Source organism: Pan troglodytes, chromosome 1 (genome assembly GCF_028858775.2).
Source record: "Pan troglodytes isolate AG18354 chromosome 1, NHGRI_mPanTro3-v2.0_pri, whole genome shotgun sequence".
NCBI classification, from domain to species: Eukaryota; Metazoa; Chordata; class Mammalia; order Primates; family Hominidae; genus Pan; species Pan troglodytes.
This window is the reverse complement of record NC_072398.2, coordinates 131,404,954-131,424,089: the sequence shown is the minus strand read 5'-3', so window position 1 is coordinate 131,424,089 and position 19,136 is coordinate 131,404,954. Positions and strand designations below refer to the sequence as shown.

Here is a 19,136-nt window from a genome sequence, read left to right as displayed (position 1 = left end):
ACTGCACTCCAGCCTGGATAATAAAGCAAGACTTCTGTCTCAATTAAAAAAAAAAAAAAAAAAAAAAGGCTGGGTGCGGTGGCTCATGCCTGTAATCCCAGCACTTTGGGAGGGAAGGGCAGGAAGATTGCTTGAGCCCAGGAGTTCGAAACCAGCCTGGGCAACATAACAAGACCCTCTCTTTTTCTTTTTTTAATAATTTTATAAATTTTTTTATAATTTGATTTTTTTAAAAAAGACAAACATTCGATTTGTAAAAAACACACTATCTGCAAAGCACAATAAAGTGAAGTGCCATAAAACAAGCTATCCCTGGCCGGGCGCGGTGGCTCACACCTATAATCCCAACACTTCGGGAGGCTGAGGCGGGTGGATCACGAGGTCAAGAGATCAAGACCATCCTGGCTAACATGGTGAAACCCCATCTCTACTAAAAAAATTCAAAAAAAATTAGCTGGGCATTGCGGGCGGGCACCTGTAGTTCCAACTACTCAGGAGGCTGAGGCAAGAGAATGGCGTGAACCCAGGAGGCAGGGCTTGCAGTGAGCTGTGATCACGCCACTGCACTCCAGCCTGGGCAACAGAGCAAGATTCCAAAAAAAAAAAAAAAAGCTGTCCCTCTATATCACTAATCACTTTAAATGTCAATTGTCTAAATGTAGCAATTAAAAGACAGATTGTCAAAGTGGATCAGGAAACAGACCCTATTATGTGTTTTCCACAGGACACCCACTTTAAATATAAAGACACATGTAGATTAAAAGTAAATGCATAGAGAAAGATATACTACATTAACACTAATTTAAAGAAAGCAGGAGTAGCTACGTTCATTTCAGACAGTAGACTTCAAACCAAGGAAAGTTATCAGAGATAAAGAGAGCTTTACCTAATAATAAAAGGGTCAATTCTCCAAGAAGACATAACAATGCAATAGAGCATCAAAATAAGTGAGGCAAAAACTAATAGAACTATAAGGAGAAATAGATGAATCCACTATCAGAAGTGGACAGATCCAGGCTGGGTACCATGGCTCATGCCTATAATCCCAGCACTTTGTTAGGCCAAGGCGGGAAGATCACATGAGGCCAGGAATTCGAGACCAGCCTAGGCAACATAATGAGACTGTCTGTAAAAACAAACAAAAAATAAGTAAGTAAATAAATAGTTGGGTGCAGTGGACTACACAAGTAGTCTCAGCTACTCAAGAGGCTTAGGAGGGAGGATGACTTGAACACAGGAGTTCAAGGTTGCAGTTAGCTATGGTCACACCACACCCCTGCACTCCTGCCTGAGCAACAGAGAGTGAGACTTTGTCTCAAAGAGAGAGAGAGAGAGAAAGAGAGAGAGAGAGAAAGAGAGAGAGAGAGAGAGAAAGAGAGAGAGAGAGAGAGAGAAATGCACAGATCCAGAAGGCAGAAAATCATTAAGGACATGGGTGAATTCAACAACATCAGTCAACTGGATATAATGGATATCCATAGACTATTTCATCCAACAACAGAATACACATTCTTCTCAAGCTCACATGGAATGTTCACCAAGATAGACTACATTCTGGGCCATAAGACACAATTTAATAAATTTAAGAGAATAAATTTGTGGGATGCCGCAAAAGCAGTGCTTAAGGGGAAATTTACAGCATTAAACACATATATAGTTATGTAAACAAATCCCTCACTAAATTAAACTACAGGAAATCCTGTTAAACGCCAGATATTGTGCTGGGAAATATACACTTTAACCAGCCCTGCACCTAATGCCAGGAGCTACTAAGTAAACAGCATAGGGTCCAACAGTACCATATACCCCACTATTTATCAAACATGAAAGCTGGGGAGAATTCTTTTCATTTAAGGAGGAGTGAAAGAAACAAATGAACCAACCAAGAGCTTCTGAAAAATATCTACAACATAAAAGGAGCTTAAGATTTCTCCGTGGAGAAAATAATAATAATAATAATATGGTTGATTATTATAGGAAACAGAATATTTAAGGAAATAACTGCAGCCAAGTGCAGTAGTTCACACCTATAATCCCAACACTTTGGGAGACTAAAGCAGGAGAATTACTTGAAGCCAGGAGTTCAAGACCAGCCTGGGCAACAAGTGAGACCCTGTCTCTCCAAAAATTTAAAAAAAAAAAAAAATTAGCCAGGCACAGTGGCATGCCTGTAGTCTCAGCTACTCAAGAGGCCGAGGTGGAAGGTGGGCTCCTTGAATCCAAGAGGTCAAAGCTGCAGTGAGCTATGATTGTGACACTGCAGCCTGGGGTCGGAGGGAGAGAGAGAGAAAGGGAGGGAGGGACAGAGGGAGAGAGGGAAGGAAGGGAAGGAAGATCACTATTTAATCGACTTCGCCATTATTAAGAAGATTAAATGTAGTCATGTGCCACCTACCTAAAGAATGGTATAGTGAAAACAGTTATTTCAGTTTAACAAATATTTATTTGGCACTAACTTTCTGTCAGTGAAAATGGAAACAAAACTTGATATCCAGTCTCTGCTGTGCACTAAACAGCTGAACAGCATCAACCAAGTCACTAAATCTGTTTCATCAGTTGCAAAATACACCAAGTGAACCAGAAGACATTCAAGGCCACCTTCAATTCTAAAATTTTACGATTTTAGAAAAGCAAAGTGGAAAAGCATATTGGGAATTATTTGAGCAAGAAGTATAAGACAAGAAAGGGAAGTGACTAAGACACCACCACCCATCATCGATTAGGAAAATATAACAAGGTCAGAGAGGAACCTGTACAATGGCAACTTCTTTGTCCTCTGTCAAATGCTGACTGTTCAAGGTAAAGTTCAATTTTCATTATAATAGCTAATTATGGTTTTCTAGTTAATGTTTTATGGTACAACTTTTTTTCAAACTAATACACAAATTCATTAGCCAACCTATATTAACAGATCACATAATTATGACAGAATAGGAGTTAGTCATGGAAACATTTAAGTTAAAATTATCAACTGTCAACAATAAGCTATTACATTATGAAATCACCCTTTAAGCACAGAAAGGACTCCTATCAATTATGTATGATTTTCTTAATATTCCCATTCTGTTGTCTATACAAAATAGAAGATAAAACAAAAAAGATTTATTTTGTCCACCCAAGACAGAGAGATTTACTATTTTAAAAAACCAAAAGAGCAGTTATCCTGATTCTGTAACTAAAATATTCCCAAACCTGATGAGATTTGTACAGTTTTCTTTCTTACCTGAAAGACAAGTGCTTAGTAAAAGGGTATGATGACTGCTAACACCATGTTCTACATATATCTCACATAAAGATAAAACCTCAAAGCAAGTATATTCTTCATTATGTAAATACAAAATTCTTGTACTTAAATGAAAATGTAATTATTATTTGATTGTGGGCCACAGAAGCAAGTTATGTTAATCAAGAGAATATATTTATTACAAAGTAAAAATTCAGACAAAACGAATTCAATCAAAAATATTTAGATGTAAGAAAGTCATTGGAAAAAGGAGTATGTGTTAACAAAAGACTTTTTAAAATAAATCGGTCATTAAACGTCTTAGTATTGTGCAACTCTAAGAACATGTGAGAATAAGAAAAAAGGAGGAAAACAATCTTTTAAAACCATGTCAGATGATTAAGCTAGCAAACAGTGAATCATGTCTAGTTATATTGCATTCAAGTTCTAGCTCTTGTTAGTCATTTATTTTAAATTAAAGCATCAAAGGAGTTCAAAAGTTGACATGCACACAAAAAAATTGTGGGAACTCAGCCCAGTTACACCCACTCTACATTACCTAAGATATGAGTGAAGCAGGTACCGAGAGTCTTAATTAATGCATAGGTATGAGGCAACAAGGAATTCTTTTTTTTTTTTTTTAATTTTTTATTATACTTTAAGTTTTAGGGTACATGTGCACACTGTGCAGGTTAGTTACATATGTATACATGTGCCATGCTGGTGCGCTGCACCCACTAACTCGTCATCTAGCATTAGGTATATCTCCCAATGCTATCCCTCCCCCCTCCCCCCTCCCCACCACAGTCCCCAGAGTGTGATATTCCCCTTCCGGCAACAAGGAATTCTTAATTATGAAGACTGAGATGCAAAAAAGCAAAAACTTAGCCAAAATAGTTCACTATAAAATATCTACATAATTTGGAAAAGGGTCTCTTTTTTTTTTTTTGCAATATATAGTGGTTTTAATTTTCATTTACTACATCCAAAGTAAGAAATATTTTTACATTATAACCCAACAAACATTTCATGAAACATTATTTACCTTTACTACATGTTATAGATGTGTATGTTTCCTATTTCTTCCTTTTTTTGTTTTATGCTGGTTACACCCTACTGCATTATTTCACGATCTACCAATGGATCTTAACCTGCAGTCTGATGAACATTACTTTATGGCATGCATGGACCATTAAGTTTCAGCCTTGAATCAAATTCTAAATTAAGAGTATCAAGAATTTCAGTAAAAAAGAAAAGTTCTCAGAATCAAAGGAATAAACAGGCTAAGCAACAGGGAAAATTTTTGGAGATAGAAGCTGGATTTTGCCTTATTCTCACTTCATTCCATTTGTGAGCCTGAACAAAAAGTATAAATATGGCAAATAAATTAGCATTCTCACAGTAATCTTCTGTATGAGAAAGGTTGTTGTTTAACTACCCATAATATAAAAACGCAGTAATCCTTAAGTCACTTGGAAGCTCCTTTCAGAATTTCCATTGGTTGCATTTTTGTTTTTTTCTTCCATCAAGTACATTCTACAATGTTTAAGGTAAATAGCCACTTCCTACTAAATATTGTTTTCATTTTATTTTATTATGAGAATTACAATGGCATTATTTTCTTTTATTTTGGCACAAGTGCAGTATATTTTAATTAATTTATGTCTTAAACATGCTTTTATTTCTAGGCTTTTGGCCTGAAAACAGAACCACCATTTATAATATTTGGAAACCAAAAAGTATCTATGACAGGTTTTAATCAACTTAGAAATTTATTTTGCCAGGCTAAGGACAATGCCTGGGAGAAAAAAAAAAAAAACACAGAATCACAGAAACAGTCTATTGTCTGTGCCTTTCTCCCAAGATGACTTTGAGGGCTTCAGTATCTAAAGGGGAAAAGTGGGCTGGAGGGGAAAGAGGAACTTGTCATTCAGATGTTCCAAGACAAAATGAGCAGGTAGGGGAATAGACAAGTATGCATTGGCTTATGCTCAGTAAGCTGGCACTTTACATAAGATAAGGTGAACATACAGTAGCTACCTGTGGAGATATCTAACCTTTTATCTGTAGCTCTCTGCTTTGAAACAAAAGGAAATGCAGTTGCTTGCATGACTCAGCTTTCAGCTTAATTTTAATAATGAATTGAGGTCGAGTTTAGGTTTTTCTTTCACATATTGCTTCTATTAGAAAATGAAATTGAAATTCCAAACTGAGTTAGAAACTAATCTGGTGTTGCGAGAAGTCAGGGACACTGAACAGAGGGACCAGCTGGAGCCATGGCAGAGGAACATAAATTGTGAAGATTTCATTTTAATATGGGCATTTATCAGTTCCCAAATAATACTTTTATAATTTCTTACTCCTGTCTTTAATCTCTTAATCCTGTTAGCTTCATAAGCTGAGGATGTACGTCATCTCAGGACCACTGTGATAATTGTGTTAACTGTACAAATTGACTGTAAAACATGTGTGTTTGAACAGTATGAAATCAGTGCTCCTTGAAAAAGAACAGAATAACCGATTTTTAGGGAACAAGGGAAGACAAACATAAGGTCTGACTGCCTGCGGGGTTGGACAAAAAAAGCCATATTTTTCTTCTTGCAGAGAACCTATAAACAGATGTGCAAGTAGGGAAGATATCACTAAATTCTTTTCCTAGCAAGGAATATTAATATTAATACCCTGGGAAAGGAATGCATTCCTGGGGGGAGGTCTATAAATGGCCACTCTGGGAATGTCTGTCTTACGGGGTTGAGATAAGGACTGAGATACGCCCTGGTATCCTGCAGTACCCTCAGGCTTACTAGGTTGGGGCAAAACTCTGCCCTGGTAAATTTGTGGTCAGACCAGTTCTCTACTCTCGAACCCTGTTTTCTGTTGTTTAAGATGTCTATCAAGACAATACGTGCACGGCTGAACATAGACCCTTATCAGTAGTTCTGCTTTTGCCCTTTGTCCTGTTCCCTCAGAAGCATGTGATCTTTGTTAGACCCTTATTAGTAGTTCTGCTTTTTGCCCTTTGAAGCATGTGATCTTTGTGCCTATTCCCTGTTCTTACACCCCCTCCCCTTTTGAAACCCTTAATAAAAACTTGCTGGTTTTGAGGCTCAGGGGGCATGAGGGTCCTACAGATATGTGATGTCACCCCCAGCAGCCCAGCTGTAAAATTCCTGTCTTTAAACTGTCTCTCTTTATTTCTCAGCCAGCTGACACTTACTGAAAATAGAAAGAACCTACGTTGAAATATTGGGGGCGGGTTCCTCCAGTAATCTGGGGACAGTGTACATTTCTTAGCTCAGCATTTCATCTAGGATTTGGGGCAAACCTGGTGGGCTTAGCATTGTCACCAAAAACCTAGACTGGGGATAGAGGTGGAAATAGGTGTTCACCTGCTGAGTAGCAGAGTTAGGTAGGAAGACTTTTAGAAAAATAGGTAAAACCACAGAAGGATAAGGAGATTGACAGAGTCAGCAAGTTAAGACTAAGCACAAGATATATAAAGACAGCAATAAAATTTTGTGGACAAAGGGAAAGAAAAGGATTGTAGTTTTACTGTAGAGTCAAAGGAAAGGAGACATAGAGAAAGACGAAAAGAAATGAACATTCGGTGATGACCTGGCAGTTAGAAACCACGTCTGATGGAATCCTTATAAGCAGCAGATTTATCTTCTTATTAGAGATGAGGAAACTGAGGTTAAGGAATATACCCTAAATCACACATACTTTTAGGATTTGAACCAAAATCTAACTGCAATAGCCATGTTCTTTTCACTGTTCATCACTGTTCCCTGTTTAGAGAGAAGGTGAAAAGTAAACAGGTCCAGCAAGGATCAACATTTCACAGGGACAAACAAAGTGAGTGGGGAGTTATTGGGACAAAGGTTGAAATCTAAGTTCGCCTACCTAATTCAGAATGTTAAATCTGCTTTATAAGAGACTGAATAGCAATGTAGAGATTTATTTCATAGAACTAAAACTCCAGAAAGAATGAATGTAAAAATCCACAGATGCCTGAAAACAGCAAGTTGTCAGTAAGTGGTAATTGCCACTATTTATAATATCACTATTAACTTTCCATCTCCTCAATATGTGCTAATTTCTTCTGAACACTATTGGGCTTAGATAAACTGAGATTTTTGCATGTTTCTTGCATTTGTATTTAATTTGTTCAAACGTAAAATATTTCAGAAAATGTGCTCCTTTTCTTTCTAGTAATTTAATTTTACCTTCATAGAAAACTTCTATGCCAAAAACTAAGTTGACTTTGATAGCTGAAACTCAAATTATAGGGAAATTGAAAAATAGGTCAAGTATTTCCACTTCCCCAGATAAAAATGTTTCAGACTCCATTTTCACAGAAGGAAGTGAAGAAAAAATGATTTTTTTAAATTAACAATCAGAGTTATGACATTTTCAGAGAAGGTTCTAAAAAACAAAGAGCATAAAAGTGGCATATTCAATACCAATTTAAGATCTGTCAGATCTGACAACTTAAGATGGTAGGAAAGACTTCTTTCTTTTTGAGATGGAGTCTCGCTCTGTCGCCCAGGCTGGAGTACCATGGTGTGATCTCAGCTCACTGCAACCTCCGCTTCCTGGATTCAAGCGATTCTCCTGCCTCAGCCTCCCAAGTAGCTGGGATTACAGGCACCTGCCACCATGCCTGGCTAATTTTTGTATTTTTGGTATAGACGGGGGTTTCACCATGTTGGCCAGGCTGGTCTTGAACTCCTGACCTCAGGTGATACACCTGACTCGGCCTCCCAAAGTGCTGGATTATAGGCATGAGCCAATGCGCCTGGCCAGTAGGAAAGACTTCTGAAAAAGATTTTAGAGTTTGAGTGAAAGTAAGACAAAGTAAGGGGAAAGGAAGAAAAAAACACTGGGAAAACAAAGTAATTTGAAACTCTACAATCTAATCCTAGTTTCTCTAATCACAGCACCATCAGCAAGTAATCTTTCAATTTTCTTTTTAATTTTGTTTTGGGGGGGTGGGGGAAGGGTCTCATCTCACTCTGGCGCCCAGGATGGAGAGCAGTGGTGCAATCTCGGCTCACTACAACCTCCACGTATCAGACTCAAGCAATCCTCCCACCTCACCCTCCCGAGTAGCTGGGACCACAGGTGCATACCACCATGCCCAGCTAATTTTTTAATTTTTTTGTAGAGACAGGGTCTGACTATATTACCCAGGCTGGTCTTGATCTCCTGAGCTCAACCAATCCTCCCGCTTGGCCTCCCAAAGTCTTAGGATTACAGACGCGAGCCACCTCACCTGACCAATTTTTCCATTTTCTTTATTCATTTTCTGGAAAAATGATTGGAAACAAATATCTTATTACATGATATACAGGTTTCATTTGGATCACTCCATGTAGCCCTCACAATAATTCTTTCCTTAAAACAAAATTCAGTGCTAAGTGGAATGGCCCCTTCTCTAAAGACCCAAAACTAATAGATAAAACAATAGTAAATACTATTAACCTATAATTGAATAATGTTACTATTTATTAAGTGCCTGCTCTATTCCAGTCATCACAGTCCTGCTTTACATGTATGAATGCTAATCCTTGGAAGAAACATACAAGGGTTTTTTCTGTTGTTGTTTTTACTGGTATGGAAACTGAAGCTCACAGAGCTTATAAAAAAAAAAAAATAGTGCCTAAGATCACACAGGACAGAAATTTTAAAACTGCATTTCGTTATAGTAATTTAGAGGTATGGAAGAAATAATAGTAGAAGAGTTAACAATTACTAAGGGCTTACAAGACATCATGTCAAGGACTTAGTATGCATTCCTCAGAACAACCTAGGGAACTATGGGAGGTACTATTGTCCCCATATGTAAAATAGGGCACTGATTAAGACACTTGCCAAAGTTACAGAAAATGAGAGGTGAAAAGTATGGTCTCTGGCCTACTTTGTGAGGTTTTGATCACCAAACTATCCATAGCTTCAAATCAGACCCTTAAGGCTGACACAGTAAGTAAATAAGGGATTATGGAAAAAGAGGGATTCTGAATGAGCATGATTTGAATTGGAGCAATGGGAGAATCAAAGGTAGAAATAAAAAAGTGAGAATGGACTTTTGGGGGGACTGCTCTCTCCACAGAAACTCCGTAAGCGTTAGTTTTTCCTAATAAAGTTTATCACGTTTTTCCACCACATTTTTTGGAGGCAGTAAGGAAGTCTAACTAGAATCAAAATCAAATGTCAGAAATAGTCATTGTAAAAATATTTTAATTAAGTCTGGTTCCTCTTTTACGTCTCTTTCATGAAGATATCCTTCTCCAAGACTTTTTCTCTTGGCTTTTCTTTCTTTCTTTTTTTTTCCCCCTTTTTTTTTTTTTTTTTTTTTTTTTTTGCCCTATTTCTCTGTAGGATCATCACTTCCACAGCCTCAATTATAACCTCTAGGATAGTATTTCTTAAATCTTTCAATTGCTCCACCCTACAGCTCTACAATGCTGTGACACAGATTTCCAACTGGGTATGGACTTCTGTTTAGATAACAAAAAACTCAATTTGTCTGAAGTGAAATTCATATTTTCCTCCAGACTAGTTTTTGAACCTCACTTTCCTAATCTGATGGTGGTCTGTCAACACATTTCTCATCAGCAGGATTTCAAACCCCGAACTCTCAGGATTGGATTCCAAACACTCTTTTGGTCCCCAACTTCCACACAAGCTCTGCAGATTCTACCTCCACCAATTCTGCACTCTACCTATCCCTCTTGCAACTCTCTTCTACTTTCCATTCTATTACATTTGTCTAGTGTTTTCCTTTCTGCCACCACCTCCAAGCATGAAGACTTCATTACCTTCACTCAGATTAATAAAACACTTTCAACTGGTCTCCCTGTTTCTGTATCTCCTCAACACAGGATTATTTTCCTAAGGTACAATTCTCATTATACCTCTCCTCTCCCCGCAAAACACTCAGCAGCTTCCCAAGAATTATTAGATTAAGAAGCAAAGGCACTCGACATTTAATATTTTATACTTTTCTACACAACCCAAATTTCAAGAATTTTTTTTCCCTATACTGTAATAACAATGTGCCATCTGCTATTCCAGGAATAAGCTTCTTTTTCTCCTGAAGTTTTGCCTTCTAAATGGGACCCCTATTTTTCCCCTAAATGGGACCCCCTATTTTTATATGGACAGGAATTTGGTTAAATTCCTGTCCATATAAAAATAAATGTTACACTGAAAAATAAGATACAATAATCTCTGTACACTATGCTCAAACTAGGTAGAACTGTGTATTCCCCATTATTTCATGTAATATGCAAAACAGTAATAATATCTGATATAAGCAAGGATGTGAAGAAACGAGCACTCATACACAGGGACAATGGTAAACTGTCACATTTTTAGATGTTAACAATATCTTAGTAAATTAAAAATGTTTATCCTCTGACCTGGAAATTTCATTTCTAGAAATGTATCTTACAGTTCGGGCGCAGTGGCTGACACCTGTAATCCCAGCACTTTGGGAGGCCCAGGCAGGCAGATCACCTAAGGTTGGAAGTTCGAGACCAGCCTGACCAACATGGAGAAACCCCTTCTCTACTAAAAATACAAAAGTAGCCGGGCTTGGGGGTGCATGCCTGTAATCCCAGCTACTCGGGAGGCTGAGGCAGGAGAATCGCTTGAACCCTGGAGCCAGAGGTTGAGGTGAGCCGAGATGGCACCATTGCACTCCAGCCTGGGCAACAAGAGTGAAACTCTGTCTCAAAAAAAAAAAAAAAGAATGAAAAGAAAAGAAATATATCTTACAGAAAAACCCATACAGTTATGCAAGGATTATTTCCAGTAGCAAAAATGTTGGAAAATTTAAGTGGTTACAAAAATAAACTACGCTATACCCAAACTATATAATACTTGCTAAACGTTAACAAAAATGAGATAGAGTAAACAGATAACAAATACATCAGCTAATAATTATTGAGTGCATTCTAGGAGGTAGGCATTGTTTTAAGTACTTTGCAAGTATGAACTCATTTCACAAAAATCCCAAGACATGAATCTGCATGTTAAGAAGATACATGCTCATGCTCCACTGAGGAATCAAAACAAGAAAACTGCAAAATGATATGGAATGTACCAAAATATACATAACTTAAAAGGAAAAGAAAAAAACCTTTATACATGCTTCCAATTGTTCTCAACAGTGTTTACCCCTTAGGAAGGTATGTGTTTTCAGGATGGGAAGAGTGGGCTTCCTTTCTTTAATGCCCTTTATAATGTGCATTTTTTTTAAAGCATGTAGTGTTTTATAATTTCAAAAAACACTACAAAGTATGTACATGTAAGACTGTACAGAAACTGATTTGAAGGTGGTTAGATTTTTTTTTTCTATTTTCAAACATTCTATGTTACTTTTACTATTTTTGTTTGTTTTGATAAAGAAGACCTTTACCCCTCTTTCAAGATCCATTTAAAACGCCGTCAACTACTGTCCTATGATACAATGAAGTGTATGGACTTTGAAATATCACAGACCTAGGTTTGAATCTGTCCATTAATGTAATCCAGCAGGCACCACCATAGTGACCCTGGACAAATTATTTAACCTTACTGAGTCTTAGTTTTCTCACTTGTTAGAGACAATGCCACCAATATCAATGGCTTGCATGAGGATTAAATAAAATACTATCTCCAAAATATCTAGCATAATGACCACCATTAACAAAGTCTCCCATATAAAACTGTCTTCCTTTCTTGGATTCTTGCCTAATTCCACCAACCTGAAATAACTGTTCACTCCATAAGCTTTAGTTTTTCCTAATAAATTTTATCATGTTTTTCTGCCACATTTGGTGACTTGTCTTTTGGTAAACCTTTGGATATCAGTAAAGGTGTCCTACACATTGATCTCCATTCATTCTGACTAGCAGACAACCTTCAAAACAGTACTCATACAGTGTGATTGTTATGTGAATTTTGAGAAAATCCAATATTAAAAAAGCTGACAGGTGTGAAACAGAGAGTACACTTCACCAAAAAAATCAACATACTGGCTAACTAAATGACGAATTAAAACTCACTTCTCCAACCTAACAAAACCATCTTTTAAAAGGTCTTTGTTTTCAATAAGCTGATAGATCAAATTAAGCCCCCAACTTCAGTTCTATCCCAGTATAATACTCAAATCTTACCACTTTTTTAAAAATACAGAAGTGGCTGGGCGCGGTGGCTCACGCCTGTAATCCCAGCACTTTGGGAGGCCGAGGCAGGCAGATGACCTGACGTTGGGAGTTCGAAACCAGACTGACCAACATGGAGAAACCCCGTTTCTACTAAAAATACAAAATTAGCTGGGTGTGGTGGTGCCTGCCTGTAATCCCAGCTACTCAGGAGGCTGAGGCAGGAGAATTGCTTGAACCCGGGAGGCAGAGGTTGCAGTGAGCCGAAATCCCGCCGTTGCACTCCAGCCTGGGCCACAAGAGCAACACTCCGTCTCGAAAATAATAAATAAATAGGCCAGGCGCGGTGGCTCAAGCCTGTAATCCCAGCACTTTGGGAGGCGGAGGCGGGCATATCACGAGGTCAGGAGATAGAGACCATCCTTGCTAACACAGTGAAACCCCGTCTCTACTAAAAACACAAAAAATTAGCCAGGCGTGGTGGCGGGCGCCTGTAATCCCAGCTACTCAGGAGGCTGAAGCAGAAGAATCGCTTGAACCCGGGAGGCGGAGCTTGCAGTGAGCCGAGATCGCCCACTGCACTCCAGCCTGGCGGACAGAGCGAGACTCCGTCTCAAAAATAAATGAATAAATAAATAAATAAAAATAAAAATACAGAAGCAAATGAAAATATCTGAACTGAAAAGTTTAGCTATGTTAAGAAATATTCCTAATAACACATTTACAATTTGAAAAATCCCCTTTACCCTTTAGGGCAGTATGACAAGCACACACAAAAATAAGTGCAGTGATAACACCTTGCCACCCTGGAGTCTTTCTGAAATTTTAAAGACACACCAGGGCTAGGGAGTGGGGGGGTAAGGGGACTAAAAGTTCTAGATAAAAAGCCACTTTAAAAACCAAATAAGGCTCTAAGTGACCCTGATATAGGTAACCATGCCATTAGCTTTAAATATAAAAAAAGAGTTCCTACAGTTTTAAATTTAAAATTAAAAAAAAAAAAAAAAAACTCCTGCAAGAATAAAGTCAATGATTTTCAGGATCCCAAACACGTCTCTACTTATAACCACCCATATCTTGGAATTAAAGCTTGTTAGTCAAAGTCACGGGACATATTAACCTAACTCGTTAGTGAACGCTCATTAGCTCAATTCAAGCTCCAGAACGTGGTTTAGGAATACAGCACCCGTTCTGCCTGGCCGACTGCCCTGGTCAGCACAGGCGCTCGCTCTCCAGTCTGTCGCTAAGCTGGATTTGATTTTTAACGCTTTACAAAGAGCTTTGACATTAAGGAAAAAGACGTGACACTTACCTTGAGAAGCGAAGGCAGCCTAACCAACTTCCGGTTTTGTTACAACTTGTATCACATTTCAGCAGCAGGGTGGAGCCAGTTAAGCCTTGAGCCAAAAGGGAACCTTTCCCAAACTAAGCTGCAGAACTTGATTTGCAAGACCAGTGCTAGTTTTAGGACTCCATTTCTGAAAATTTAGAATTCTGTTTTACACTAAGGAACACTGTTTGCCAACTAGTACCTACTTCGCCACAAAAATTATAATTTTTGTGTTTAACTGCAAAACTATTTGAAAATACCTGTTCTATAATAGTGCTAAGTAAAAGCAAATTAACTTTTAAAAAGTGGAAAAAGATCAGATTGCATAGAACCGAAACCTTTCTGCAGTGTGAATGATATAATGCAAAAGAAATCTTTTATTTTGCAAATTACAACCTGAAATTTAGGAGTTTTGTTTCTTTTTAAGCCTTTAATCTGTTTCACAAGACTCTTTTGCAAAAGAAAAATTTTAGGGCTAGGAAAAGACAATGTAATTGAATTTTTTAAAATCTTTTTTATTTTTTTATTTTGTTTTTTGTTTTCCTGTTTTTTACTTTTTTTCTTCTCTTTAATGTAATTGAAAATATTAAACATTCCATTTCAGACCTTGAGTGACATTGTAATTGCCCAGAGGGTTCACCTTGCCCACTGTCTAGACAGAGCCGATTTATCAAGACAGGGGAATCGCAATGGAGAAAGAGTAATTCACGCAGAGCTGGCTGTGCAGGAGACCGGAGTTTTTTGTTTTGTTTGTTTGTTTTGTTTTGTTTTGTTTGAGACGGAGTCTCTGTCTGTGGCCAGGCTGGAGTGCGGTGGCATGATCTCGGCTTACTGCAGCCTCCCCGTCCCAGGTTCAAGCGATTCTCCTGCCTCAGCCTCCCCAGTAGCTGGGACTACAGGCGCCCGCCACCACACCCAGCTAATTTTTGTATTTTAGCAGAGGCAGGGTTTCACCATGTTGGCCAGGCTAGTTTGGAACTCCTGACCTCAAGTGATTCCACCTGCCTCAGCCTCCCAAAGTGCTGAGATTACAGGCATAAGCCACCGCGCCCAGCCCAGAGTTCTATTATTACTCAACACAGTCTCCCCAGGATTCGGAGATCAGAATTTTTAAAGATAATTTGGCAGGTAGGGGCTTGGGAAGTGGGAGTGCTAATTGGTCAGATTGGAGATGGAATTATGGGGGGTCGACATGAGGTTTTCTTGCTGTCTTCTGTTCCTGGGTGGGATGGCAGAACTGGGTGAGCCCAATTACCGGTCTGTGTGGCATCAGCTGATCCACCAAGTCCAGGGTCTGCAAAATATCTCAAGCACTGATCTTAGGTTTTACAATAGTGATGTTATCCCCAGGAGCAATTTGGGGAGGTTCAGACTCTTGGAGCCAGAGGCTGCATGACCCCTAAACCATAATTTCTAATCTTGTAGCTAATTTGTTGGTCCTGCAAAGGCAGACTGGTCCCCAGGCAAGAAGGGGGTCTATTCAGGAAAGGGCTATTACCAATTTTGTTTCAGAGTCAAAACATGAACTGGATTCCTTCCCAAAGTTAGTTTGGCATATGCCCAGGCATGAACAAGGACAGCTTAAAGATTAGAAGCAAGACGGAGCCAGTTAGGTCTGTTCTCATTCACTGTCATAATTTCCTCAGTTATAAAAGGCTTTGCAAAAAGCCTTTTTGCAAAGGCGCTTTCAACATATGCAGACTGGAAAATAGATTATGACCCATGCCTTGACCTGTGAATGCTGGTTATCAATCAACCCCAGGAAATTCTTTAAACCATTTTTAAAGAGAGAACAGAGAAAGGAACACCATCACGTTACGCTTTCTCTTAAAGAACTAGTCACAATTAACAAAAGCCCCTCTCCACAGGTTATTAAAGAGAGGCTTTAAATAAAGATGACCCAGAGTTGGTTTGCTATCCTAAAGCTGCTGGGAACATGAATAGTTTTAAACTAAGTCAGCTGATCTTCAGTTCTTCAAAGCCTCAAGTGGTGAAATAGCCTTCTGCAGATAACAGACCCTTTCCAGGAACTGTCCCCATTGCATGCCAAAAGTATGATATGTCTATAAAACAAAAACTCTTCAACTATATTATCAGAATCCTACATTCTAAAGCACTCTTAGGAAGTGGTACGACACAGTGGGAAGAACTGAATGGAGAGAGAGGCTAGCTTTGTCTAAAACAACCCTTTCACTAGGCTCAGTGGCTCACATCTGTAATCCCAACACTTTGGGAGGCCGAGGGGGGTGGATCACGATATCAGGAGTTCAAAACCAGCCTGGCCAAGATGATGAAACCCTGTCTCTACTAAAAACACAAAAATTCGCCAGATGTGGTGGCACACGCCTGTAATCCCAGCTACTCAGGAGGCTGAGGCAGGAGAATGCTTGAACCTGGGTGGCAGAGGTTGCAGTGAGCAGAGATCACACCACTGCACTCCAACCTGGCCAATAGAGCAAGACTCCATCTCAATAAATAATAAATAAATAAAACACCACCCCTTCTGAGACTATCATTTCTCTCCATGTCCCCAGCTATAATTCCACCTTATCATTCCCTTCCAGATCACCTCTACCAGACTCTTCATCAACTCATCAGTTGTCACAAAGGAGACCAATTTTATTAAAATTAGTTTAATGGAGCTTAGATCCTAAGAAGTTAAAGCTACCCTACTGGTTACCATTCTCATGCCTCTATATCAGCACTTCTCAAACTTTTTTTATTTCAAGGTCCCTTCACAACTTTGAAAGATTATTATGTACATCAGAGATGTTTCTTTATGTGGGTGATATCTATTAATATTTTTTGTATTAAAAATTAACAGAAAAAGTTAAATATTCATAAATTTGTTTTTAAGTGACAATAATAGTTACATGTTAACACAGTATCTTTTCTGTTGCTTATATTATTGTTTTTCAACAATAAAAAATTTAATGAAAAAGTATAGCATTTGACTAGTCTAAAAAAAAAGAAAAAGTATCATTGTTTAAATTGTTGCAAATCTCTTTAATGTCTGGCTTAATAGAAGACAGTTGGATTCTCATATCTGCTTGCATTCAATCTTTTGTGATATCATGTAACACCTGATGTAGCCACTGGAAAACTCCACTGTATATTCATGAGAAAATGAGAATGAAGAAGGCAAATAAAGTATAGCAAGAACAATAATTATCATTTATTGAACACTCATTTTAACCAAGGCACATATATTATCCTATCCATTATGAACATCCTTCAGCTGAGAATGTTAAGGACCTGCGTGGCTAAGTAAATTGCTGAAGATTAGACAGAGAAGTGGTAGACAGGATCCTAAGCCAGAACCACTGTCTCCACTGAGCACTACCGCCAAGTCTGAATGAGGTCTGATGGACCAAACTTAGGAACTTGCCTGCCCTATTATACTCAGCATTTCAAACAAGTTTACATTCAAAGAGAACGTCTCCAGTTGATTAGACACAGCCTCGACTCAATACATCCAAAACCCACCATCTAAAATAAACTTATTCTCACTTGGCCTTTAATTATATTCATCTCACCCAAACAGCCAAATTCACCCCCTCTTCTCCATCTCCACTGCCACTATTCTGGTTTATGTCCTGGACTGTTGTCTCAACTGAACTACAGTCATTATCTACTAAATGCTTCCAGTTTCTCATCAATCTAATTAGCTATCCCACATAATATGGGATAGATAATCTTCTTTTTTTTTTGAGACACAGTCTTGCCCTGTCACCCAAGCTAGAGTGCAATGGCACAATTTCGGCTCACTGCAACCTCTGCCTCCTCGGCTCGAGCGATTCTCCTGCCTCAGCCTCCTGAGTAGCTGGGATTACAGGTGTGCACCACCACACCCAACTAATTTTTGTATTTTTAGTAGAGACGGGGTTTCACCATGTTGGCCAGGCTGGACTCAAACTCCTGACCTCAGGTGATCTGCCCACGTCAGCCTCCCAAAGTGCTGGGATTACAGGCATGAGCCACTGTGCCCAGCCTGGGAGAGCTAATCTTTCTCAAGTATAACTCACATCTTGTAACTCCTATGCTCAAAAAAATCTTTACTTACCTACTTATTACTTATAACTGCATGAATGAATGGCCAGATTCCGCAGACAGATGTTGTGCCAAACCTCTATCATTTCCAGTGGGGATGGCAGCAGGTTCAAAAGGCTGACAAAGAGACCCAGAGCTAGCAAATGAGATATGAGGTTTTACTGGGGGCTTACGCACAGGGGAGAATTCAGTGGCGGTAGGCTGGAAAGGATAACCCCAGGGTATGCTTAAGTTACTGCTATCAGTTGCATTTACCAAATAACAGAGGGTCAAACGAAATAATTTCTATAAACTACAGTGCTTGGCACAAAAATAAGTATTTAATAAATAGAAGTCAATAGCAAAAAGTTTTGATAGTGGCTTTTTAAATGAAATGTCCCTTCTTCGCAGTGCTATAAATAATACATTGTTCCAAAATTATCCATGGACTTCTGACCAAACTCTGGTCAGTGAATCCATGTTTTACTTTCTGACAACACAAAGCCATTCTCAACATTTAATTAGTGGTAGTAACAGTCATCTTCATATTTTTCTTACCCACCAGTTCAAGGTCACCTCACATTATGCTCCTCTAAACGCAACCCAATCCTTATTCAAAATAATGTGACCTCCCTATGATAACAGATCCTGAAGAATATCCGCCCCTTCGTCCTCACCCTTAGCTAGAGCTGTCTGTGTCTTCCAGAAAGAGCTAACCTTATTACTGAAAACTAGTTTTGAATAATCTAGATAAAATTAAACTCTTCAAAATATTTTGTCCACCTAAAAAAAGACACAAGAGAAAATTGTCTCTAACTGTGTTGGGTTTACTCAAAAATAGAAATAAGGATTATAATCTGGAATGTATGAAATGGCAAGCCATCAGTGCCTTTGGCTTGGGTAGGGTAAGGGAAGCTATTATTAGCAAAAAAGATTTACATAAACTGCTTAGAAACAGTTCCTTATTTCCAAAGGCAGAGTTATTGTCATTTCTTTGGTAGAGATGACGTTAGTGGGCAAGTGTTCTTCCAAGATCATCTTATCTGAATTCCTGCAGGCCTAAAGAATGCCTAATGATAAACTATCAAAGTAGGAGATGTATGAAGGACCGAAAGGGTTTTTAGAAAGTTCTTGGAAACAGTTCTTATCTCAGACATGTAAGCATGAACCTCCTTTTTGGGGGAGGGCCTTCCTGGTCCTATTTTGTCTGAGTATGACAAAAGTGATTTCACCCCGGTATCTGCAACTTTCACAATTTTCACCATTTTTTTTTTCATTATAAAGCCAGTTGGAGGTTGTCTGAAGTCATAAAAGCCTACTCCAGTGCAAATACATAGAAGATAGCTCTTTGGTGGGATAGGATGTGGCCTTCTATTAATTATTTTCAAGTGAGATATTTCTG

At 38.6% G+C, this 19,136-nt stretch overlaps 1 protein-coding gene across 3 annotated transcripts in view; it reads right to left on the bottom strand.

Annotated features, from left to right (window-relative positions):
* The window catches only part of FRRS1 (ferric chelate reductase 1), a 63,520-nt gene extending 49,782 nt beyond the window's left edge, over positions 1-13,738 (bottom strand). For 2 of the 3 annotated variants that reach the window (XR_010153061.1, XM_016923123.4), the window contains exon 1: positions 13,688-13,738. The gene's annotated coding sequence lies outside the window, so the exon portion shown is untranslated. The remainder of the gene's footprint in view (positions 1-13,687) is intronic. The other variant, XM_009426086.5, reaches the window with a different exon arrangement.
* Positions 13,739-19,136: the final 5,398 nt, after the last annotated feature.